The sequence below is a fragment of the Aulonocara stuartgranti genome, assembly GCF_965226115.1.
Source record: "Aulonocara stuartgranti genome assembly, chromosome: 11".
In the NCBI taxonomy this organism is placed as follows: domain Eukaryota; kingdom Metazoa; phylum Chordata; class Actinopteri; order Cichliformes; family Cichlidae; genus Aulonocara; species Aulonocara stuartgranti.
The window spans coordinates 34,934,611-34,961,640 of record NC_138947.1 but is presented as its reverse complement, the minus strand read 5'-3'; the positions used below and the strand labels follow the sequence as shown (position 1 = coordinate 34,961,640).

The 27,030-nt window shown below is 40.4% G+C and overlaps 1 long non-coding RNA gene across 2 annotated transcripts; it reads left to right on the top strand.

Moving 5' to 3' along the window:
- The first annotated feature begins 7,108 nt into the window (after window positions 1-7,108).
- Window positions 7,109-11,650, top strand: LOC309716930. 2 transcript variants are annotated; one of them, XR_014279575.1, is made up of 4 exons: window positions 7,109-7,534; window positions 10,190-10,370; window positions 10,469-10,948; window positions 11,428-11,650. It is a non-coding gene; the product is annotated as an uncharacterized lncRNA (long non-coding RNA). The 2 variants fall into 2 exon arrangements; XR_014279576.1 differs by having other exon boundaries at window positions 11,423-11,650.
- The last annotated feature ends 15,380 nt before the right edge of the window (window positions 11,651-27,030 follow it).

Genomic DNA, 27,030 nt, shown 5'->3' with positions numbered 1-27,030 from the left:
TGTCAGAAAACGACTACAAGAAGACAGCTCCTTGGAGGACAGGACCAACTTCACACCTGATCAGATCTGCACACTGTTAGACCTCTGCCTCACCACTACATATTTCAAGTACAACGAAGGCTTTTACAGACAGAAACATGGCTGTGCCATGGGCTCCCCCGTGTCACCTATTGTAGCCAACCTTTACATGGAGGAAGTGGAAAGGAAGGCTCTTGGCTCTTTCAAAGGAAGAGTACCAAGCCACTGGTACAGATATGTGGACGACACCTGGGTCAAAATCAAGACACAAGAAGTGGAATCCTTCACTGCGCACATTAACGCTGTGGATAAAAACATCAAGTTCACCAGGGAAGACACAAAGGACAACTGTTTGCCGTTCCTGGACTGCGCCGTGCACATTGAAGAGAACGGCAAACTCAACATCGAAGTTTACCGGAAGCCAACACACACGGACCAGTACCTCCTCTTTGACTCCCATCACCCTTTGGAACACAAACTTGGAGTAATTAGGACCTTACACCACCGGGCAGAACATGTTCCCTCTAAGCCTGAAGGAAAAAAGAAGGAACACACACATGTAAAGGAAGCACTCAAAACGTGCGGCTATCCTAAATGGGCATTCTTAAAGTCAGCAAAGAGGCACAGAAAAGAAGACCAGACACCAGCGAGGGAGGATAAGAAGGACAGACGCAACAACATTGTCATCCCCTATGTAGCCGGTGTATCAGAGAAACTCAGGAGAGTTTTCTCCAAGCATGACATCCCAGTGTATTTCAGACCCAGCAACACGCTCAGACAGAAACTGGTTCACCCGAAAGACAAAACGCCAAGACACAAACTTAACAATGTGGTGTATGCTGTACAGTGCAGCGAGGAATGCTCAGACCTCTACATTGGAGAGACCAAACAGCCACTTCACAAGCGCATGGCACAACACAGAAGAGCCACCTCCACAGGACAAGACTCAGCAGTCCATCTGCATCTTAAAGATAAAGGACACTCTTTTGAGGATGCCAATGTTCACATTTTGGACAGAGAGGACAGATGGTTTGAAAGAGGAGTGAAAGAAGCCATCTATGTCCATTGTGAGCGACCATCTTTGAACAGAGGCGGGGGTTTACGACACCAACTCTCTGCCATCTATAATCCAGTTTTGAGATCCCTTCCCAGACGCCTTAACGCCCACTCACATCCTGGGCCATCTGACCTCAGGAATTCGCATGATAAGGTGGGGCCAGGTTTCACAATGAACACACCCGAAACTCTGGCTGATTTGGACCCACGCCCAGTTTCACACCTTGGCTCAGGCGATTAGAGGATCATCAGGGGGTCAATTTGGCCCTCTGTGGGGGGAAACTCCCACTAGGTTTATATCTGGGACTCTCCACCATTTGACCTTAGAACTGAAGAAGCTTCTCGGATGAGAGGTGAAACGTCTTCAAGCAACTTAAAGAAGTCCAGACGCTTTTCTTTGCAAGCTCCTTTGACTAAGATAACGTTGGTGTTTCTGTCATGTAGTAACTGATGGCTTTAACTGCACAAAGGTTGTTCGACACTATGAAACACATACAGACTTTGTGATGTTCGGCTAATATTTGTATAGTGAATATTAATCATGAGGGTAAACGGCCCTGTACACCACGGAGCGAGGTCAGCATATCCACGATATCCTCAGCTCCATGAGTTAACACAGAGTTTCCCAGCTGACTATCTAACTGCCAACTATTCCAGAGACGTGAAAATATACAGCATAAAGAAAAGTGTAAGAGACCCAGCAGCCGATTAGAATAACAGTTATACATTTAATAAATCACCAAATGAATCCAAGAAACGATCAAACCTGTTCCGACAATTTGAGTTTGTATTCCCTCAGCTGCAGACTCGCTGCTGTTTAAATGTTTGAAAAGGAAGATTAGATATAAAAAACGTCAAACATAGACTCAGTCTGCCTTCACATTTGATATGAGGCCAGCACATATAGTGGCTGTGTCCTGTTTTAAGATCATACATGTAAAATTGTTGTCTGACCTCCGTCGATCCAGCCACTCAGAGTCCGTGGTTTCCATGGTTACTGCATAAGCAGCTATAATGTTAACAGCTGGCACTGAGGAAACCTACCGGCAGCATGGGTGTTTATGTTTTTCATTGCAAAAGAACTGTCTGAATGGTTAACTGAAGTTAACTTGGATAAATTATAGTTAAGGAGTATCACAGATAACGCCTACGTGAGCTGTGCGACTGTTCACCACTACACTGAAATCAGCAGGCTATTACTGAAATACACGTGCTATATCATAAACTATGATATAAATAGGGAGGTTCTATTAACATGTTTAGTTTTAAAGGACACCTTCCTGCCTTTAGTCTCCTTCATGAGCAGTATTAGTTTTCTTCTAACATCCATAAGTCTGCACGATGTGTTTCATAGTTTGTAACAAGCCTTTGACAGGTAAACATAACATGACCGAAAAAGCAAAAAAAAAAGAGAGAGAGAGTGTTGACATAAGAAGAGAAAATGCTCTCAATTATGGAGACAGGCAAATGGTTCATTTATGTTTGATGTGTGTTTATTCATCCCTAAATATCGTCGGTGAAGTTTGCCATGCACGTCAGATTTTCCTGCGCATTTTTTATACCAACAGAGAGAGAAAAAAAATCACATTCTAACAGACAGCTGGTGCTTAGAATACAGTTGAATAACTATTAAAAAACAGATGATATAATATTTCTGTCCAGGTTGCAGACTTCATGATGAAACGCTGTCGCAAACTCTGCTTCTCTCGGTGGAAATGCGCCTTCTCTTTCCTCTTTGTATAAAAACATTTTAAAAGTCAGTTTAATCTCAAAATTCACTGTTAAATCCAAAACACACCAGATAAAGAAAAGCGAATAGTTCAGTCTAACACATGTGCCAGTGAACCATTAAACGTCTGTGAAACTATGCAGTTATGAGACGTAACTTTAACCTCAGCCAAACCGATTTGCTCAGTTGTAAATAAAACAGCGAAGTAAACGTGACCCGACAGACAGAACCTGAGTGAATGAAGTCCAGCGTTTAACCACTGAGAGCTAAAACTAAGGTGAGGTTTCAAAGCTGTGTGCCGGTGATTGGACATCAGCCGCTGATGAAGCTGGTTCGCCTATAAAGTGCTCTGTAAGGAAACAAGCTCCAGCAGCTCTGCGCTCGGGGAAAACACTATATTTACTTATCTTGTGCAGAAAAATGCGCTGACATTGCTTTATATCGAGCACCGGCTGCCCAATTAAACTGTGACTATCACCAGGTAACCTAGGCGTGTTTCTTGAATTAGCAGCAGGTGTTAAACAGCTGACAGATGAGGAGGAGGATGCATGCAGGTAAACTGAGGGTCTGTTGAGCTGATCGCTGGTTTCGTGAGAAAAATGTCAGCTCGTTCTTTATGTTACAGAAGCACAGAGACACAAGACCTGGCGGAAAGAGACGATCGTTCGGTGAAAATGAGAATCTGCGAATGCAACATGTGGAACACGGAGAGTGGAATATGTAAACAAACCGGTTAACATAACCCCCTCGGTGCACTCTGCATGCTAATTGTTAGCAGAGCTAGTGAAATCTCTGAAAACATCTAAGCACTTTTGCAAACATGTTCTATGTTGACAACCTGACCAGACATACGGCGCGACATTCGCGGCTAAAACACTGTTAAAAGTGTAGTTGGTGACAGAAAAACAGGGTATTTTAAAACTACACCACCACCATTGCTGCCTGTGATTTGATCTGCATTCTGGGATACCTGGCTGCCCCAAGTCTACACAAGCAATCGATTATCTAGGATCGACCTGTTTTGACTTACTTTGCACGGCAACCAATCAAATGTTAGAGAAGCTGCATGGGCAGCATTAACCCCGCCCCCTGAGTTTGATGGGTGAGGCTGACAGATAAAATTATTTCAAGATGAGAGCCAGGCGCCAGGACTGCCAAAATGAAATAAATAAATACATCATTAAATAATTAATTAAATGTGTCAATAATTAATTAAAATGTGAAATACATAAATAATTAATTAAATGTGTCAATAATTAATTAATTACATGTGTCATAACTATTTATTTAATTAATTAATTCCAATTTTAATTAATTATTGCCACATTTAATTAATTATTTAATGGTGTATTTAATTAATTCATTATGGCAGTCCTGGCGCTCCATGGTGGTCCATTTGGTAAAGTAAATCCGTTTTGAATTGACAGGGGATTTCTAAGAATCACCCCACAATTCTTCAGCTGAAACACCTGAGTTAGAAAACACAAACACTGCAGTTGTCTTTACTCTCGAGGGCAAGTCACAGAGCGCTCACTCACAAGAGGCACTCACGGACTCGCGCTCTGTCACTCTCTGCGTTCTTTATTTATACAAGCTTGTGTGTGTACAAAGATAACAAAGTTATTCTAAGAACTCAGAGCTAAGGTTCCCCTTTTCTAAATCTGTATGTTCTTAGAAAAGAGGAAGCTGTTAGTTGTTTATCACACAAGATTTCATGTAAAAAGTCACGTAGACATGTGGATTGCTTAGTGATCAATGAAAACACATTTCATGTAGCTGATCACACTATGTACAATTTTCTTTTGACAGGTATCTTTCTTTGCCTTTAGACAATAATTCTGATGGCAAAAGAACCAAATGGGACAGGCGGAAAAAAACATAAATAAAAAAATAGCAGGTATGATTCGATGCAGAGAGGTCTATTAACACATAGTGAGTGAGAAAGGTGACTGGAAAGGAAAAACTCAATGCATCATGGGAATTCCCCGACAGCCTACGTCTATTGCAGCATGACTAAGGGAGGATTCAGGGTCACCTGGTCCAGCCCTAACTATATGCTTTAGCAAAAAGGAAAGTTTTAAGCCTAATCTTAAAAGTAGAGATAGTGTCTGTCTCCCGAATCCAAACTGGAAGCTGGTTCCATAGAAAACTGAAGGCTCTCCCTCCCATTCTGCTTTTAAATTCTCTAAGAACAACAAGTAAGCCTGCAGTGCGAGATCGAAGTGCTCTAATAGGGTGATATGGTACTACAAGGTCATTAAGATAAGATGGGGCCTGATTATTTAAGACCTTGTATGTGAGGACCAGAATTTTAAATTAAATTCTGGATTTACCAGGAAGCCAATGAAGGGAAGCCAATACAGGAGAAATATGCTCTCTCTTTCTAGTCCCTGTCAGGACTCTTGCTGCAGCATTTTAGATTAACTGAAGGCTTTTCAGGGAATTTTTAGGACATCCTGATAATAATGAATTACAGTCGTCCAGCCTAGAAGTAATAAATGCATGAACTAGTTTTTCAGCGTCACTCTGAGACAGGATATTTCTAATTTTAGAGATGTTGCGCAAATGGAAGAAAGCAGTCTTACATACGTAGATTAGCTTGGTTGCTGATTTTACTGGCTCTCGGGCTCCTTTTCGGATTTTTTTATCCTCTTCATTTCTTTAAAACAAACTCTTTATTAAAGATCTATTCTGTGATGTATCAATTCTGTATTTTAATTTGTTTTGTGTTTCTCACTTTTTCTCCTCACACTGATTGTGTCCTACTGCAACTGGCTATACTCATCAGACTGAAATATAACAGTGAGCTGGCTGCAGAGGAACAGCTGCAGAGGCTGCATAAAACAATAAATGTGTGCTATAGGCAAGTGGGTTTCACAATGCATATATATCAGATCTTTTTGGTCACATCTCTGAACAAGGGGTAAGAAAATTAAAGATATATGTGCCATCTAAAAGGATGTTCTATTTTTTTTATTTTTATTTTTTAAAGAAAGGAACTGCATTTATCTATTTGGAACCTTTACACACAAAAGTAGCCCCGAGGCTCCTTTCTTGTGTATAGAAATTAAAAGCAACCAAGTGGGATGAAAAGACAGATGGGAAATAATACAAGAGATATGAATGATCAACCAGGAGAAGGGGAGGTAGTAATGTCAGTAGGAAGAAGATGAGGCATTGTAAGAATGGAAGAGAGAGAGAGAGAGTTTAAAACAGTTTGCCTGAAAGTGGTTTTTAATCAGCACAGGGACCACCGTCAAATTGGATAAAATGTTATCTTAAAGCTATAAAAGAGTTGGAGGAATTTATGGAACATTATGTTTCCTCTATAAACAACTACTCCAAGAATTTAAGTTCACGGAAGTCATTCATTATACAGAGCTCAAAGGAACCTTTTCCCTTTCTTTGCTTTTGCCCGCTGGCTGGAATTGTGCCCAGACCCATTTCAGGCTCAAAACACACAGAGTGCTACAAAAAACCTTAATGGCAGAGAAAAGCACATTTTCTTTGTTCCAGAAGAGAGTCGCTGAATTTGTGTTTTTTCTGCTTTATCTGTGATAAACATATTGTATTATTTGTCCTTGTGGAGAGAGGTCCAACACTTCACTGCACACAGTTCTTAAGTGTTGAGGAACTCTTCAGAGATGAAGTCAAATGGGAACATTTCCAAACAAGTTAGGCTGTGGTGCAGCAGAGACAGAGTGTGGGCAATACTGTGAAATAAAGGCACAGCACCCAAAAAAAAACCCAACAACAATTTGCCAAGAATCCAAGGAGGTAAATAAATTATATCTCAAGAGTGGTGCTTCTGGTTAAACTCCATCAGGTTGCCACTTACATGTTTAGCTTCGGATATAACACTTACATCTTTAATTTGGCGTGCCCAAATTGAAGATGTGGAAATCTTTCACATAATCACAGAAAAGCTGAAATTACAATTACAGATTAAAAACAAAAAGCTAATCTGAAAGGTAACATATTCTAGTTTCTGAAATTATGCTTGTGGCTACCATGCTTTGACACACAAAATTCTATGTATAGAGACATCACAGTCGTAACAGGGCAAAAACCAGCTTCAGAGACCAAACAGCAAATATGCAGTCTTTCGCTGTGAACCCCTATGCCAGGGGTCAGCAACCTGCGGCTCTGGAGCCGCATGCGGCCCTTTTGTCCTTATACTGCGGCTCCGGGTGGTTTGGGAAAATACAACACGTTCTCACTCCCAACTTGTCAAACGTGTGACGCATGGTCAGGCTCCCTCTGCTTCACTTATGGACGCACAGGGTACCCCTCTCGCGTCGGGAATTGACGTGAAGGGTCCTCCAATTGAAGAGATTGCCGCGGAAGTGCCTGTTGTCGGTATATTTAGACATTTTCCAAATCACATTGTAGTGACGTATACAGAACACAATAAATTATATAATGTAATCAACTACCTGAAAAACAGGTAGAACGATACTTTTGTATCGTTTATTGCATTTACGGAGGGAGTGATGTATGCTGGGTAATGGCACAGCTAGCTACTGGGTGACTTTATTCACCCGCTTCGGCTGTTATCAGTCCATACAATGGGCGTTATTAGCACAAATCAGTCCCATAGATATTGGCCATCTCCTGCTAGATTGTTCAGAAGGTTGTTCTCATCCATCCAGATGGAGGATCACTAACAGGAGCGTGGGAGACTCCAGAATCCACTCCGGCTGGAATCCGGTGGATATGCAGTGTGTACAGGTAAGACCATTTAAATGGTGGCGATCGTGGCTCAAGAGTTGGGAGTTCGCCTTGTAATCGGAAGGTTGCCGGTTCGAGCCCCGGCTTGGACAGCCTTGGTCGTTGTGTCCTTGGGCAAGACACTTCACCCGTTGCCTACTGGTGGTGGTCAGAGGGCCCGGTGGCGCCAGTGTCCGGCAGCCTCGCCTCTGTCAGTGCGCCCCAGGGTGGCTGTGGCTACAATGTAGCTTGCCATCACCAGTGTGTGAATGTGTGTGTGAATGGGTGGATGACTGGATATGTAAAGCGCTTTGGGGTCCTTAGGGACTAGTAAAGCGCTATATAAATACAGATCATTTACCATTTAAACGGACAGCATTTATAGAATGACTATTAAAAGTCTGCGAGTGTCAGTAATGTTAATGTGGTTATCTTAGTAATACACAGAGTGCTAATATAACAGCTTTAAGATGCATTTGTAGATATTATTACGTGTTTTACCGTCTTTATGGTGCTAGCTTAAAGTTATGGTGTAAACGTTAGCTTATATTGGAGTAAAGCTGTTACTGTTTAAACAATGTTAGCACAGAAATATTAGCTTCTGTCATGACTGATGAAGTTACTAGTTAATAAAGTTTTCAGTAAAGTGTTTAATCGCAGCCACAGATTGACAGCAAATATCTCGATTAGCGTCAGTGCATCTATAATAAATATGTTCAAGTTTCAGTGCTTCGTTTAAACTGTATGATACTTATACTGACCCAGGGTCAGTGTAAAATACAATCCCAGCTGTGTGAACAAAGCCACTGTAAATTTCAAATTTCAAATTCAAATATTTATTTGTCACGTACACAGTCATACACAGTACGATATGCAGTGAAATGCTTAGACAACTGCTCGTGACCTTAAGAAAAAAAAGGGAAAGGGCTATGAATAAGATAGGAAATAAATATGAAAAATTAAAAAGTGTAAATTTAACTAGGAAGGAATAAAATATAAGAATATAAAATATAAAAAATGAAATAACTGTACAACACAAATTAGAATGAAGGTTAAATTTAACTGGGAAAGAATAAGATAAAATATACAAATTAAAGTTGAAAATAAAATAACTGTACAACAAAATACACAATACGCAGTATAGAACTATATAAGAATGTATGAAGAAATATAAATAAATAAATATATATATACACACACAATAACAGCAGCTGTACAAGTATTACCTGGAAATGAAGAATATAGTGACCAGTGTTGTGCAATCCACGTTTGTCTTGTGCAGTGCAAATATGCTTAAAGTGATTTAATCCTGCATGACAAACCTCAGGATGCAGGTTATTATTACTCTTTCCTGCTGGCACACCTGTCACACCTGAGAGTCAGCTAGAAACTTAAAGTGACGTGGACATCATGCAAAGACTGCCAGACTCTGTAATACTGCAAATGATCAGTGACTCAGGTTATCACTAAACTTTAAACAGCACCTCTGTGTCTCTGTGTGCTGAACATTTAGGATTGAGTCAGGCTGCATCAGCTGAAGCTGTTATTTGTATATATCAGTATTTTTTTATTCAGGTGTGGGGAAAATACGTAAGACTACAGTGAAGCGATGCACCAGATTAATCCCTGGCCAAAGGTATCGTACTTAAATCAGACTACTGATCCAGCCACATCAGCCTTTTGTGAGGTCTGTTTAAAGTTGACTAAAAGTGAACTGCAGGTTCCTGAGAGGTGGACTGTGAGCACAGAAACACATGTTCATACATACAGCTGCAGCAAACTTACATTAATTTTAAATAGATTTGTTACTCTGATGTCTTTCTCTGTGTTAGTCCTCTGACAGACTGGTGACCTGTCCAGGTGTGCTCTACCTATGACTACTGGGACAGGCTCTAGCCTCTGTAATAGAAATTTTCTGTTATTCTCATTTAAAGTATTTAAGTGCTTATGCACATGCTTAGTTGTGACACTGTTATAGACTGTTCAGTGAAAGTTTCTAAAACTAGATGAACTTACTTCAGCGTCAGCAGTTTGAGAAAACAATTCCCTTTACAGGTGCTGATAAGGCCAAGGGCACAAAACAGCATAACCATTGATCTGTTAGGTTTCATAGCGAGACACGTGAAGTGTGGTAGGATCAGTTTGTAACTTCCTCCCTCTTCCTTGGAATGCATAAAGGAGTAGGAGCACCACTTCTGTGGCAGCGCTGACCTGACTGAACTGTGATGTTTGATGTGTGTTGGCGCAGTAATAAATAGCTTGATCACAGCTCTTTCTGTGTTGCAGACTTTATTTTAAAAATTCCACAACACCCCCCACCCTTCCACTGTGAACATGAATTGAATATTCAGAAGACATTTGTTTAAATAGTTCTGAGCTGTTGGTGTGTCCTTGGATTGTGTGGTAATAATATTAGAGCTAGCAATCTTTCTTACTGAAACTCTACTATGAGTCATGTTACCTGAGATTAATTCTATGTTTACCTGTCAGCCTGGACGAATGTGCTGTGTGAAGGAAATTAAATTAAATCAGATCTGAACTGCGTACATTTAAGGAACCTGTTCATATTTAATTGAAATATGAACCAGTGATTTTTTTGATTGCTGATTCCAAGAGAGTCTTTGTGGAAATCCTGTTTGGCTTTTTGTTATTTTAATTCTCTTCTCTGTTTTCCAGAACAGTTCTCCACAGTCGCTGTCCACATGGGTCAGTGGGACCAAGAAGCACTCTGCTAATGTGTGGACTCTGACCAGCAACATCCAGCAAGACCCAGACAGCGTTCTCTATCTCCCAGCTGGAGTTTTTGTTTGTCTGTGACTGGCGAGTCAGATTTTTGTTGAGCTTCACACTTGCAGAGGTAAATCAGTTTGCAGAGATCCCTCCCACCCTTGCTTTTATGTGCTAAATTTCTTATCTGAAAGAGTAATATTTCAGTGACTGCTGCTTATACCACAGGTTAATACACTCTACTGATCCCTGATAGGAGAATCATCAATTTTGGCAACAAAGAAGCCTGGTGGAAGTTTGTTTACAGTCTGATGATGGGACATCATGCTCTGCATCTTCAAAGTTTGCCTCCTCATTATTATTCATACCCAGTAATGTGAAGTATGCTTATATCTACTATAACTGAACCAACCTGGTGCACTTCATTGAGTCTGAATTTTGGATATTGTGTATCTCGTGTTCTCTGGGCTTTGTTGTCCTCAGTCTTTTTGCGGGATCAGAAAACAAAACCAGGAGGCGCGTAAATGTTTCTTCTCCATTATGTTTCTTCAAATGTTTCTTCTGGATGATGATAAGACTGTGACACGGGATGCCACCTTTGGTCTTGTGATGAAGCAAAGCTCAGGAAGAAGTGGGATTAAATGGTACCCACATGTGTGCTGCTGAGAAGGATGTACAGGGGCACCTGCAGCCAAATCCAAGCCTCAGGTTAGTTGTAGTTGCAGAATGCTATAGGACTGAGACAGCTGAGGCATCAAATGTTTGATTAAACGGATGAAAAAGAGAAGTTTCTTCCCTATAATTATCACTTCTTAAAATCTGTAGCAACTTCAAGTCTGTCAGCGTGCTGAGCATGCTCAGAATGTGACAATATATTTTTGTTCAATATTTGATTTCTTTCAGTTGCAATTGTTAAATGAAAAAAAAATAAAAAATATATTCTTATAATTTAGCAAACTAAAAAAAATATATACATATATCTGTATTAGTTTTAATAAATTAATTTGACACCTGTATTGAAAATACCATATTGTATTCATACAGAATCAGTATGGTATCATTGTTTGTCTGCTCACTGATTGCTGAAACTAAGAGCTACTTTGATCTGTTAAGATCTAACGTATCCAAAGTTGAGCTCTGATGTTTCTTCACCCCTGATATGTGATTCCTACATGCTGGCAGAGCAGCAGTTTGTGCTCACAGATGGTGACGGTGTGGAGAGGCGGTGGTGTTTCCTTAGAAGAACCAGCAGAGTCACAAAGGACACCAGTCCATCTCACCACCTTGACTTGCTGACTGATGTTCGTCTGCACTGCACAGAGGAAATCAACTGACCAAGGTTTGTCCAGTGACGTGTTATGAAATGTATATTTGTTTTATGCTTACAGTTATGTTTTTCTTGACAGAGGCTCTGCAGAGGTTAGACATAGCAGAGAAAGCATGTGCTTTACATTTTACTGTGATTTATTGAGATATTTGTTGCCTGATGTTCAGTAGGAATGGAGAAATAGAATCAAAGGGAGATGTTTTTCCTGTTTTTGTAATGATGTAAGTAAATCTTCAATATTATTTATTTGCTTGGTTATATTGAAGAAGACAATAAACCACAAAAAAGATGATTTAGTCACTTTGTCTGCATCATGCAGCTCGAATGTGTTGTGTAACGATGTTGAATAGCCGTCGTTATCCCTGTGCTGTGTCAGTAGGATTGTACTGTACAGCATCTCATTGATATGTGAGGAATGCTAATGTAACACGATAACAGACTTACATCATTAAAACATAAAGGACAGGAGATATTTAGATATTTTTATATTTATATTACATTTTATAGCTGACGGATATTACTAAATAGATAGAATTTACTAAATAGCTGGATGAACATGAAAAATATGTCTATAATAACAAATGACCATGAGAGCCAGTAGAATTAATTCAACTGGACACTCAAAAGACGTCCTTAAATGCTCTTTAAGTGGCAGAACAGATGAACAAACAGTTAATTGCTTACTTGAGATGAAATCTGCTCAGCTACTTTGAAAACAGCTTCTAACTGGTTCCTCCTTTAACAGGATGACTGCTCAGGGGTAAGGCCATCATGCAGTCCAGCAATCTTTATGGTTCTGCTTTGATTCACCAGGAACTATTAGGGAAACCTTCTAGCGCTTCCTGTGAAAGACACAGGCATAAACACACAAACATTTATTAACATGTTCCACAGTCTTCCAGTTTGATTTTCTCATCCTGTGGACAACAACGTACATGGATGCAGGTTTATTGTTAACTTTTGTAAGGTTTATTTAGTGAACATATCCAGCTGCAGCTCCACTGTGATCCTGAACTGGATAAGCACTTAAGAAAATGTGTCAATAAATGGACATACATCAACTTACTATATTTATCCAAACAGACGGGACCAATAATGCTTCACTGAGTTAGAGACTTTAATGTCTCTTCTATGTAAGAATGTCTCGTGCTGATATACCTGCAAACTTGACAACAAAGGTTTTTCAGACTACATGTAGCTGTCCTCTATGTCAGCTAACACATTTACATTCATGTCACACTTATTTCTGCTTTCCTATTTTATAATTATTACTTACATTTTGATTAGATACCTTGAGTTTGTAAATGATCAGATTACATAATTGGAATACAATGTATCCAATTCAGGGTTGCAGGAGGATGAAGCCTATCCCAGCTGATACAGGACAGAGACAGGACAGGCTGCCAGTTTATTGCAGGGCTAACACAATATGTGTAACAGAAAATCCACTTAAATGTTTGATATTTCTTATAATAATCATAATTATGACTATTATTTAAAGGTTTCTTCATAAATACATTTTGATTTTTTATAACCTCTAAAATATAAACCTGAGCTGTTTCAGATTCTGACCTCTGACCTCACTGCAGCTCCCTCTTGGAAGTACGTCTGCTTCTTGTCTACCCCCAGTGTTGACCTTGATATCACGTACTGTACCTGAGGAACAAAAAAGGACAAACACTTGCCTTCATTTAAGAAGTACATTCATACAGAGGTAATCTATGGAAACACACTAGTTCACCCTTTGGGAGAAATCAGTTTCTGTGAAACATTTCTGTAAATGAACATCATGTGGAGAATGAATGAAATGAGTTCTTCAGGTGACTCAGCAGTGTCACTTACAAATGAAATCTAGTTAAACTATTAAGCATATTTGCTCTTCTGAAATCTGTGTTAAACAACAACAAACATAAATTAGTAACAAAAATACAGCTGAGTAGAGGCTTTACAAACCACCAGCAGCCATAATGCTAAATGTTAATCTTCAAATGTTTCTGAGCCGTCTTTAACCTACTTTTAACACATTAAAGTCCCACAGTCAATGCAGCCTGACTCAATCCTAGATGTTCAGCACACAGAGACACAGAGGTACCGTTTAAAGTTTAGTGTTAACATGAGTCACTGATCATTTGCAGTATTACAGAGTCTGGCAGTCTTTGCATGATGTCCACATCACTGTAAGTTTCTAGCTGACTCTCAGGTGTGACAGGTGTGCCAGCAGGAAAGAGTAACAATAACCTGCATCCTGAGGTTTGTCGTGCAGGATTAAATTTACAGTGGCTTTGTTCACACAGCTGGGATTGTATTTTACACTGACCCTGGCTCAGTATAAATGGTAAATGGCCTGTATTTATATAGCGCTTTACTAGTCCCTAAGGACACCAAAGCGCTTTACATATACAGTCATCCACCCATTCACACACACATTCACATACAGTATCATACAGTTTAAACGAAGCACTGAAACTTGCACATATTTATTATAGATGCACTGAAGCTAATTGAGATATTTGCTGTCAATCTGTGGCTGCGATTAAAAACTTTACTGAAAACTTTATTAACTAGTAACTTCATCAGTCATGACAGAAGCTAATATTTCTGTGCTAACATCGTTTAAACAGTAACAGCTTTACTCCAATATAAGCTAACGTTTACACCATAACTTTAAGCTAGCACCATAAAGACGGTAAAACACGTAATAATATCTACAAATGCATCTTAAAGCTGTTATATTAGCACTCTGTGTATTACTAAGATAACCACATTAACATTACTGACACTCGCTGACTTTTAATAGTTATTCTATAAATGCTGTCCGTTTAAATGGTCTTACCTGTACACACTGCATATCCACCGGATTCCAGCCAGAGTGGATTCTGGAGTCTCCCACGCTCCTGTTAGTGATCCTCCATCTGGATGGATGAGAAAAACCTTCTGAACAATCTAGCAGGAGATGGCCAATATCTATGGGACTGATTTGTGCTAATAACGCCCATTGTATGGACTGATAACAGCCGAAGCGGGTGAATAAAGTCACCCAGTAGCTAGCTGTGCCATTACCCAGCATACATCACTCCCTCCGTAAATGCAATAAACGATACAAAAGTATCGTTCTACCTGTTTTTCAGGTAGTTGTTTACATTATATAATTTATTGTGTTCTGTATACGTCACTACAATGTGATTTGGAAAATGTCTAAATATACCGACAACAGGCACTTCCGCGGCAATCTCTTCAATCGGAGGACCCCTTCACGTCAATTCCCGACTCGAGAGGGGTACCCTGCGCGTCCATAAGTGAAGCAGAGGGAGCCTGACCATGCGTCACACGTTTGACGAGTTGGGAGTGAGAACGTGTTGGAAAATAAATTAGAAGTATTTAGCTGAAGTGTATTTTATTTGTGTTTAGTTCTTTTTTTTAACTTGTAGTTCTAAATTGGAAGATTATTGTGATTTTGAAATACAAAAATAAAATTATATATTATTATTTTTTCATCGCTCAAAATAAGCCTCACACTTGCGGAAGCCGGTATACCCGCCGAAACGGCATGCATTTATCGAGACTTTCGACCCCAGTTAGGCCAGTTATGGATCTTCGGATCCACATTATGTCAGCAGCTGTTCTCCACCGTGAACTATGTTAAAAACAAACACTGCTCACGCCTCACAGATGACAGCTTACAGTCCTGCGTAAATATGAAAGCCCCGATTTGCAGACGCTGTGCGCAGAGGTTCGGGACCATAAGTCTTATTGTAAACATATCACGGCAGACCCGACAATGTTTTCATGAACATGCTTTTCAGCATCTCTTTATTGACCACTTTTCTCACACACGGTTGCTGTACGCATACAGCCGGCTGTAGCTTTTCAGCTCACAGCCCGACACAGCAGAGAGAGCACAGACTAAAGTCTGTGCTCTCTCTGCTGTTGTGTTGGTATGTGTCGGGCGTGCCACTCAGGTGTGTCCGACTCCTATGCAGCGGCACTGCAGACCACGCCCCGCCACTCACATTAACCAGGTAAACTACATATTTAGGGAGAATTTAGCAAATATCTATTTTTTTTTAGCAGCATAGTGCTTTTTTCCAATTACTTTTTAAAAGTCAGGTCAAGGCTCCAAAAGCCCAAAGGCAATATAAGGGTGGCGGCTCACAACAGTTTTTGTTTGCTGCATGGATCATTTTAGTTCAGCTGGGTGTCTTTCCTTTTGTTATATTTCTTTAAGAGTTCAAAATGTGTTAATTACATAAATAAAATGTAATTTTCTCTCTAGCACTTCATGGATTTCATAAGCAACACACTTTAGTTGCTCTGTGGATTCTTTTAAAAAGGAGTTAAAAACTTTTCTGTTCAAACCAGACTTTTGTTGATCTACGTATTTTATATTCTTTACATTATTTACGTTTGATCTTTTAAATTGTGTATAATGTCTATTGATTGTATTGTTTATTTTAATATTTCTGTACAATGCTTTGTGACTGCCTGTCTGTGAAAAGCGCTTAATTACTTACTTACTTTAGTTGTTCAAACAAAGCATAAAGGTTAAAAAAAATATATATATACAGTGCTATCTTCATTTTAGATTTCAAAAAGTATTTGCGGCTCCCAGTGTTTTCTTTTGCGTGGAAACTGGGTCCAAGTGGCTCTTTGGGTGTTAAAGGTTGCAGACCCCTGCCCTATGCGTTCCTATCACCAGGTTGATGCCAGGGTATAAAGGTTTTGCCATCTCTTTATAAAACCTTATCTCTCCCCCATTCTGCCAGGAAGCTTTAATTAATGTCTGTAAAGCTCACTATTTGCAGGCTTATTTTTCTGTTGTTCTTCTTTGTTGTGTATTACTCTCCTTTGTTTCCAGCCCGTTTTTATTTCCTCTCACCCAAAGGTCACCCCTGTGTGCCAGGCACGGAGGCCCTGACAGTAAATGGTGGATTAACAGAAACAAGATATTGAGATAAGTTCAACGCAGAGCATGTTTAACATTACAGATGGGCCTTCACAGTGGTTCAAAGCAGGGCTCGCACCATTCAAGTTTTATCTCTATTTAACCTTGAAGACTGCAAATGAAAGCTGCGGCTGTAGTTTCACTTCTTTGACAGAAAAAAAATCTCATATCCCGTGGTCGAGGTATACAGGAGCATTCATTTTCACCATTTGTTCTCTCTGGCATCCCCTGCTTACATTTCTGATAACACTAAATTCAAAGTCAAGAACTCACTTAGAATAAATGCTTAGGTCCCATTTTTGAAAAAGAAATACTAGACTCCAGTCTTGCGTGCAATGTTAACAAGTGTGCTGATATATGCAAACTGTATTGTTAAATCTTGATTAAATTAGGAGATAATTAAGCACAGTGGATCTGATGGAGCAGAAAGTTGTGAAACAGTTTGCCTTCATCTCCACTCTTGGTCTTTTTCTGCAAATTTCAAAAGTACTTCCATTGATTTGAAAATAGTTTTCTTGCCCATGGACGTCATACATTAGGAAATGTTCAGTTCAATCAAGTAAGTGTATATGCATGTATAGAATACACGTATAACGATAAAGAAGCGTAAGGTTGGCCAGGCCTTACGGTGTGTTCACACCGAATGCGATAGAGGCAGGCAGAGCATCAGGCTTACATGTAAAGTCAATGGAAAGGCGCGATGACCCGCGATTGCGGCTCCCACGAAAATTCGGAAGCAGATTTGCGTCGCCAAAACGCCAAAACGCCTGAAACGCGTTTCAGGCGTTTGACTCGCAAAAAAAGTTTTTGTGTTGCATTTTGTGCATACACGCGTTTCGCGTCCACCGCTCGAGTTGGAAAAATCTGAACTCCAGCGTCAAATCGCGCCGCGACAACCAATCAGGAGCCTGGTGACGTGGCTGTTACCTAGTTCAAAGGGGCAGATCCAGCCAAAGCCCTTTATTCTTCAATAGAAGGAAGGCTAATCAATGCCGTAGCAAACAACCCGGAGCCGTACGACACCAGCTGCTTTCTGGACCGAGACAGGAATATAAAGGACCGAGGTTGGAGGAAGATATGTAAAGAGATCGGGCAACCTGGTAAGTTCATTCATTTCTCTTAAGTTTTCTCTAAAGTTTTCACTGACCCGGGGAAGCCGCACAAAAGCTAGCAAGCCACCGCTATTTTCCCACTGACGTACAAATACCGTTCTGCTTTTAGGCATGTTGTCATTTAGGAATATATTTTATTGTTTATTCATAAACAGCACACAGTGGTCCCGCTGTTCATCCGTCACTGCCTCTTTTTTTTGATTTTCATTTTCTTTTTTTTGCACCGGACAGCATTGCATTCTGCAGCCTGATTGACAAATCTCCTGCGCTTGTCAAATTTATCATGTTTGGTTTTGATAACCATCACGTCCAATAGAAAAAACAGCACGAAAACACCCATAACTATGAGCCTCATTCGGAAATAGACACCTGCACCGCGAGGGAAAAAGGCGCACGAAAGTGGCAGGCAGATGAAGACAAACCGCGGCATAATAATACTTTTACGTTTTGCAATCTACAAAGGTTTGCACTTTGAGAATCAATTGTGAGAACTGTGACCAATGTTCATGTGTGTGTGTGGAAAAAAGTGTATAAAGTGCGTGGCCAGGGGCTAGTTATTCTGAGAACCCCTGCTGCAATAAATGAGGGACCACTGTCTACTCTATGATTATTATATTCAACCTGTTAACATTTAATACTGTATTGATAGAACCAACTTATTCTGCAGCAGAGCATCCGCAGTTGCTTCTCCTGGCTCCCCAGTCCCTGAGCTCCTGCTGCTGCACCCACAGGTATGTACAGCAAGCACTGATACCTTTTTAGTCGGTGGGATTGCCTGTGATCACCTTTACTAAATATCTACAACCAATCTGATTATATCCTGTTTTTGTTTTTTTGTTTTTTTTTCAATGTTGAAATTAAAATCTAGTAGCAGCCTTCTCATTTCTTTGTGCTTTGTGCTGTTTTACAGGCCCACAGGGGAGGATGGCTCCGAGGCAGATGAGGGACGGGTCCCAGGACGGTCCATCGGTGGTGGAGCTGGCCACCCTGGTGTCCCTGAAGAGTCCACACCAGTCTCCAATGGAGCATTTCCTCCTCAGCCTTGTTCCTGCTCTGGAGAGCAGCTGGTCCTTTTTATTCCTGTCTCTCTGTAAATACTTATATTTTATATATTTATGTTTAATGTTTTTCTGTTTGAGAATTCTAATATTATTTCAAATAAATTTTTATAATGACTAATGTGTCAGTTCTACTACACAGCAAATGTTGGCACACGACTTGACACATCTAGAATTTATTTCATATTATACTAATGACAAAATATACTAATACAGTGGGATGCAAAAGTTTGGGCAACCTTGTTAATAGACATTATTTTCCTGTATAAATCGTTGGTTGTGTTAAGGTTCACAATTGAGGAGGGAGAGTACAAACCACCCATGGTCCAGAAGGTCTTGGTCAAACAATGATTTTAATGAACACACGTGTGGGAAGACACTCTGTACGCAGACAGCCAGTAGTCCTCGACTTAATCAAAGCATGAACAGATATTTTATAGCATCAGGGTTTGATTTACTGACGCCCCTTCATGCGTCACAGATACATTTTATACATAGATCAGACTTTTAACCCAGAAGATCATCTTCTATTTTCATGGCTGGTACTTTCCGTTCTTGTCTTAAAGTGAATTGTTCCTCTTTCTTGCCGAGACAACAAGGACGGTTCCTCTTTTACCGAGACACTTTTGCAGTTACAACCAGACATGACTAATCTCTCCTCTAAATAAATTTAACTCATGTGTGTGTGTCACGACCTCACATGCTCTTTCTCAATTCACCTGTTGCACTTCTGACCTTTCACCAGGACAGAGGCTCACTGAGACTATGTGTATGTCTTCTACTAAATAAATGTTTTAACCAAGAACTTCTACTTAAAAGCTTAATATAAAATGATCTGATATATAAGTGTTTTGTAAGCATGTATTGCAATTCCTTCTATGGCTCCAAGTCACTTGCACAATAGATTGTCCGAACATCGCGCCGAACAAAGCTTCCGACCCCCAATTAATTGACCGAGCTCCAACTCTTTAGTAAGCACAGATATGCATTGTGTATAAAATAGTCATAACTGCTTAAGGCCTTCTTAAAGCTATCTGTTACATTGTTAAAGCCTTGTCTTAGCCTGCTGCTCAAAATAACTTCCACTTCTGCAAAACTCTCCAAGCCTGTTTCCTGTCCTGTTACTTTTAGCCTTTCTGAAAGACACACTGTTTAACCCCTGAATGCAATATAAACTCCAGATTATGTTATTAATGCAATGGTAATGATGACAATTATTTAACAATAGCAGTAAAATAATTTCCCTGCTCCACACTCCCTCTCTCGACCTCTGGAACACCAGAGGTCGCAATACATTGTGTCCTCGCTCAGACCCTCTCTAGCCGTCCTCTGGCTCAACCAGCTCCCATTCGAGAACACTCCATGTGTAAGCTTAGGTTTTCTCGGTCCCTCTCTGGTGGTTCAGCAGGCCTCGAGATCTCCAGGATCCTCGCCCCTCCTGTGGTCGCCGAGATCGATCCTCTGCAAAGGAAACAAAATACCTTTTCCTGCCTCTCCCTAACTTATCCTTTTTGGGACTCTGTAATCAAAAGCATGATCCTAATTATGTTCTTAACTTTTTGACTTGTATTTATATATATTCTTCAACGTCCTATGTGTTAACTTCATTTTAACCTCACATTTCCTATGTTATCACCTGTTTTTGGTATAGCCTTTTTATTTCATTTGCTCCCTTTAATGTAACAATACCTTCTAATTCTAATTTATCAGACTTAACCAAAATATATGCTTTCCTTCCTCTTTGGTCCTTCTTTAAGTTCAGTTAAAAGCTAAATGAATTTGAAGCCTTTTGCCTGGAATCAATACTGTCATGTGTGTTTCTTAACTCTGTGTCTGTAAGCGTGTGCAATCCTTCAATAACTTCAATAACTCATATCAAAAAATGCAATATGTATAAAAATCATTTCTATTTACAAGCTCTCCCCTTTATCCTAAAAATACCTCCTATGTAATATCTGTATGTGTAAGCCTACATTATAACCACTACTTCTAGAAATCAAAAAGAAATCAAAGCTGTTCTACTCCTTCAACCCTCACTAATTTTCCCTCTAAGAATTATTCACAGCTTTGAAAAACCGGCATTGTATCTTCTAAACAGGATTCAGTTCTGTCATGGTCCTGGGCCATGTTGGCCCAGTATTCTTGGTTCCTTGTATTTTCGCTCCTTATTTAGGCCAGGTTTTCTGAGGTGTCTTGTTGTGGTGTTCCCTAAGTGTTTTTCCCTTTGTGACTCTTACCCCCTTGTGCCCCTCTGTGTATTTATGAGCTCTCGTCTCTCTTTGTGTTTATTCCATGTTTCCCCCAGCCTGTTATGTCTGTGTTCTCCCCGTGCTCTCTCTCCTCCTGTCTGAACCTCTGTGTACTTCCTGTTTTACTTTGACAGTCTCTCGTCAGTATGCGTAATTTTGTGTTCACTCCTGCCCTGTCTCGTTATGTTTATCAGTGTCACCTGTGTTCCCCACCTGTGTGTAATCTCCCTGTGTTCTCTGGGTGTATTTAAGTTGTGTCTTCTGTTATTGTAGTTCCTGGTTCGTCTGTATTGTTTCCCCTCGGTCTCCCTGCGTCTCTTGTGTATTTCCCCGGACCTCCCTGCATCCTCGTTTCTGGTTTGTGTTATTAGCTTACCCAGTTTAGGTTTCCGGTTTCTTGTTTTTCCACCAGTACAGTTTTGTGCCCACCGTTGTAAATAAATATTCACCTGCACCAGAGCTGCCGCCTTTTGGGTCCTTTTCTACAACTCCACACGGCTTGCCCCGCAAACCGTGACAAGTTCACTTTAATCCTTTAACCTTAACTTAAAAATAACAGTTTCAGTTTTACCATATCCAAATGATCAAAAACCCAAAAGGTCCTGAAATGATCCTAAATTATTAAACAATTGAATTATTAAACCCTAAACCCCCCTTTATCTTGATACATTTCATGTGTCAAGATACTATACAAAACTTAAAAATGCTCAGTTTCCCCACTCATGATCCAATCTATGTCATAAAAATAAACTTAAAACAGAACAGTTATCAGTCATGTGTTTCTTCAATTAATGATAACTGAGTTACATCAAAAAATATTTCCCCTTTAGCATTTGGCATTCTCCCAACAATATACTATAATCCCATAATCTAACCCCACTTAATAAAACAAAACAGAAATTTTCTCTAGTAAAAACAAATTGTTTGTCCACATTTATTCATCCTCACATTCACTCACACATTCACTCCATATTTTTGCTAATAGTGGAGCTTCCCGCGTCAGATTCTCCACCCTCAGCAAAATGAGCTCAGTCATTTTTTATTTTCCATAGGAAAATATTTCTTTTATGCTTTTGGACTGGATTGACTCGCATAAAATCCTTTTTACAGGGACTTACGTCCTGAATAGTCCCCAGGTAGCTTTCTCCTCAGCCAATTATAATCTGGAAAGCCCACCTTATATTTGCTCTTCCCGAGAATTTTCAGCGCCGTTATTCACTGTTGCAGGCCTGCTTAAAACAGAAATGGAAAAAATAGAGCTGATTGTTAGCTCATAAAAACAAAACAAAATCACCTGACAGGTTTTCTTTAAGTGCACTGTTACAAAATAATGGGCCCAATTTTTTAGACATGTCCATGTTTCCTAAAACTCCCTCTATTAAAAACAAAAACAACAACCCAAACCTAACTGACAAAATCAACCCATCACCACAACAACCTCAACAACCTTAAACACACAAAAGTTTTGCCACCACATAATTTCACCTCCTCAATACACCGAAAGTCTCATTAAAACCACACAATTTGCAAACAAAAATCACCCCCTGTGTGTGTAGCTGTTGGCTTGGTCTCATCTCCCTATTTCTCCATTTCTATGCTTCTTAGTTTCTTTTTGGTTAGGTGAAAGTGTGTTTCAGAAGTGTGGTTAAAAGATTTGAGTATATTAAATAAACTAAACCTTGTAGTCTTGTGTTTGTGATTTCCTAATGTGAGTATGGTTTAATGGAATTTAATGAGTAATGATCTCTCGTGTAAAACTCCCGTAAAGTAGGAGTGTGTTGCTAAATATATTGGTGAAAATTGAGAACTTTGTGTGATTGCTGGGAGATTTTCTGGTTGGGTCATATTTTTTCTCTACCTGGAAAAGGCAGAGATCTGGGCTTTAGTTTGACGTTGTGTATATAAAGTCTTTTAAAGATCGGTTGAGTCTCTCGCTATAAGGAGGAAAACGGCGTGCATAGTAGATTGACTGGATTATTTTCATGTGTGAAAACTTTGTAGTTGTTAGGGAAGTGAATGTGAGAGTGAATTTTCGCTGGTTTTGGGTGGTTAAACTCTTGAACTAGAAGTTTGTGAAGTGTTTTTCTTGAAAGGAGCATTAGAGAGAGAGTGTGTGTGTGTGTGTGTGTGTATGTGTGTCTGTGAGAGAAGAGGTGGGGTCCGAGTGAGTCCGCGGGGCCGAGCGGGTCCGCGGGAGCGAGCGTGCATGGGGAAAGAATGGGGAAGAAGGGAGTGAGAAAGAGCGAGTGAAAAGAGTAACCGAGTGTTTGGTGATTTTTTTTTATTATTTCAGAGGCTGTGTGTAAGAGTTTTGATTATATTGATTGGTTTCTGTGGTTCTGGAGTTGGTGACTTTAGCTGTGAGAGTTGTGAAAAGAGCAGGTTTTTCTCTTGTTGTGATGTTAAGTATAAATTGAATAGACTGTGATTAATCGGTGATTTTCTGCCTGTTGTGCAGTGTGGAAGACACAGAAGTGTAGAAAGGTCTGTGGTTTATCTTTGTCTGACGTTTTATATAGTCAAGTCAAGTCAACTTTATTTGTCAATTCTGCCACATGTACAGGACATACAGAGAATAGAAATTCCGTTACTCTCAAACCCTAGATGAAATAGCAAATGAACATTTAAATTTAAGAGAGTGATTAAAAAATGCAAATAAAATAATTAAAAAGTAAAAATTTAAATAAATACAATACAATTTTATGTATAACAAGAAAGCTATGCAATATACAATATACAATATTCAAGTAAGGGTAAATGACATTGAGTGTAAACCAGGCAGAGTAGTGCAAATGGAGATTTAGTAATATACGGTAAGAGATAGTGTAAATACAAAGTCTCAATCTCAGGCAGGCCTCAATCTCAGTTCTCAAAGTTTCAGCATCCTCATAAAACCCGGCGCGTATTTTGGTTTTAACCACGTTATCAGACCTCTGCTCAGCATCACCCTTTCTCCTACATTCAAAATAAGCCTTATCATTAGGGAGATTAAGCCATGTATAGGGATATGAAATTTCAGTGAGAGCCACCTCCCATGCCCCATCGAGATTGAGATGCTGGGCGAGATCCACACGGAAGCAGCTGCTGCTGTTATTTTTAAATACATTCAAACTTGATGGAAGCGTGACGTAAAAACTCTGCGACCTGACAGTCATTGCTGACCCGTTACCAAGGTGCGTGTGTGGCCCGAAGTTTGTTATGCGATGGTTTTAAGCTCACTGGCTTTAACCCAGCTATTAAATTTCTCAGGCCAGCTCCTCCATTTGACCAGGAAATAAACCTGTCCCCTCTGTTTACGTTTTGAGAGAATTTTCTCTATGTGATAGAGCTTATCCTTGACAAGAGTGATTTTCTGCAGCTCATGCTCATAAAAACTACCGATAATTTCTTCCCCGTGATAATCTTTGATTTTATAAACGGGAGGATCTCTAGGTATGCATTGGTCAATAGTAAACACCTCGCTTGTGAATGTTTGCTCATACCGCTTATCAAACACACCTCTGACTTTAGACAGCCTAACGTGATCACCCTTTTTAAATTTCATGGGCTTTTTTGTACAGCGAGAAGAGGTGCCATACAGGTTTTAAAATACTAAGGCTGTGTTGTCTGAATTTACTTGATTCGGGGCCATTTTTATGGAACGATGATAACTACTGTTATAGCTGTCTAATAAATCTTGTAACACATCGATATATCTACGTGTATTTGCAGCAGTGAAATATCTATACATTTTACTTTTAAGAGTTCTATTAAACCTTTCACAGACTGAGGCTTTTAGATCGCTCCCTGTAGCAAAATGATTTATACCATGCTTTTTCATTAAAGATTGAAAACTGGAATTAAAAAATTCCTTACCGCTATCTGTTTGGAGTTTTTGTGGGATTTGGCTATGTTTCAAGACAGATTCAAATGCCTTAGTGACTTGAACGCCTGTTTTGTTTTTCAAGACTGTTGCATAAGCTTTTTTAGAAAAAACATCTATAACTGTAAGTAAATATTGATAGCCATCATTATGCTCGGATAACGCTCTCATATCACAAAGGTCTGCTGATGTGTGATCTGATTAAGAGGTCTGGGGACGAACACACGGTTTCTCGGAAAGTGCAGGCGTGCAGCTCGGTGTAAGGTGTAAGCGTCTTGTCCAGAGAGCAATTTTTGGGCTGTTTGCGCGTTAATCTTTGTACCACTTTCATCCTGTATGCTTTTAATCAATTTTTCCACACCGCAAAAACTACTAGGGTGAGCTGGGTCATAATATGCACGTTTCAATAGATTCTGCTTTGCCATGTGTGATCTTTGAAGTTATGTTTAACTATGGTTTCATGTAACGAGTTTGCAAATATATTTTTATTTGATATAATTAATAACATTATACTTATTTTCTAGTAAAATAAAAATAATGAGTTTGATTTCTTGCAATGCTTTTCCAAAAAAGTTTTATTTGATGTAACGGTTTTCCACAAACTATTTAATCTGATGTCATGAAAGCAATAGATTTGAATGGGGGTGAAACAAATAACAAGATTGATTGTTGCAATGCTTTTCCAAAAGTTTTATTTGATGTAATGGTTTTCAACAAACTATTTAATCTGATGTAATGAACAAACAAACATCCATCCATCCATCCATCTTCATCCGCTTTGTCCGGGGCCGGGTCGCGGGGGCAGCAGCCTAAGCAAAGAGGCCCAGACCTCCCTCTCCCCAGCCACCTCCTCCAGCTTGTCCGGGGGAATACCAAGGCGTTCCCAGGCCAGCCGAGAGATATAATCTCTCCAGCGTGTCCTGGGTCTGCCCCGGGGCCTCCTCCCGGTGGGACATGCCTGGAACACCTCACCCAGGAGGCGCCCAGGGGGCATCCTTGTCAGATGCCCGAACCACCTCAGCTGGCTCCTTTCGATGTGGAGCAGCAGCTGCTCTACTCTGAGCCCCTCCCGGATGGCCGAACTTCTCACCCTATCTCTAAGGGAGAGGCCAGCCACCCTTCGGAGGAAGCTCATTTCTGCCGCTTGTATCCGCGATCTCGTTCTTTCGGTCACTACCCACAGCTCGTGGCCATAGGTGAGGGTAGGGACGTAGATCGACCGGTAAATTGAGAGCTTCGCTTTTACACTCAGCGCATTACTGCAGCTGCAGCCCCAATCCGTCTGTCGATCTCCAGCTCCCTTCTCCCATCACTTAAAGATGGGGACCACCACCCTGGTCTGCCAGTCCACAGGTACTGCCCCTGATCTCCACGCAACATTGCAGAGGCGTGTCAACCAGGACAGCCCTACAACGTCCAGAGCCTTCAGGAACTCGGGGCGGACCTCATCAACACCAGGGGCTCTGCCACCAAGGAGTTGTTTAACTGCCTCAGTGACCTCGCCCCCGGAAATTGGCGGGTCATTCCCCTCATCCCCAGACTCTGCTTCCTCCTCGGAAGACGTGTCAGTGGGATTAAGGAGGTCCTCGAAGTATTCCTTCCACCGCCTGACAATTTTCTGAGTCGACGTCAGCAGCGCTCCGCCAGCACTATACACAGTGCAGGTAGAGCACCGCTTTCCCCTCCTGAGACGTCTGACGGTTTGCCAGAATCTCTTCGAGGCAGTCCGAAAGTCTTTTTCCATGGCCTCTCCGAACTCCTCCCACACCCGAGTTTTTGCTTCAGCCACTGCCCGAGCCGCATTCCGCTTGGCCTGTCGATACCTGTCGGCTGCCTCCGGAGTCCCACAGGCTAACCAAGCCCGATAGGAATCCTTCTTCAGCCTGGTGGCTCCCTTCACCTCTGGTGTCCACCATTTGGTTCGGGGATTACCACCACGGCAGGCACCAACCACCTTGCGGCCGCAGCTCAATGCAGCAGCTTCGGCCGTCTCCAAACAATAAACATGAACAAGAAAAGTAAGAAAAAAACTAACATTAAACATTAGAAAAACATTAAAACTAAAAACAAGAAAAATAAAACATGTTAAGAAAAATAAATGGTAATAGAGAGAGAGAGAGAGAGAGAGAGAGAGAGAGAGAGAGAACGATTACTAGGGGAGCCAAAGGGAGTATTTGTCATATAGTACTTTATCAATTATGGTCCGGGTAACTTCTGTAACGCTTGAGTCAATTTCTAGC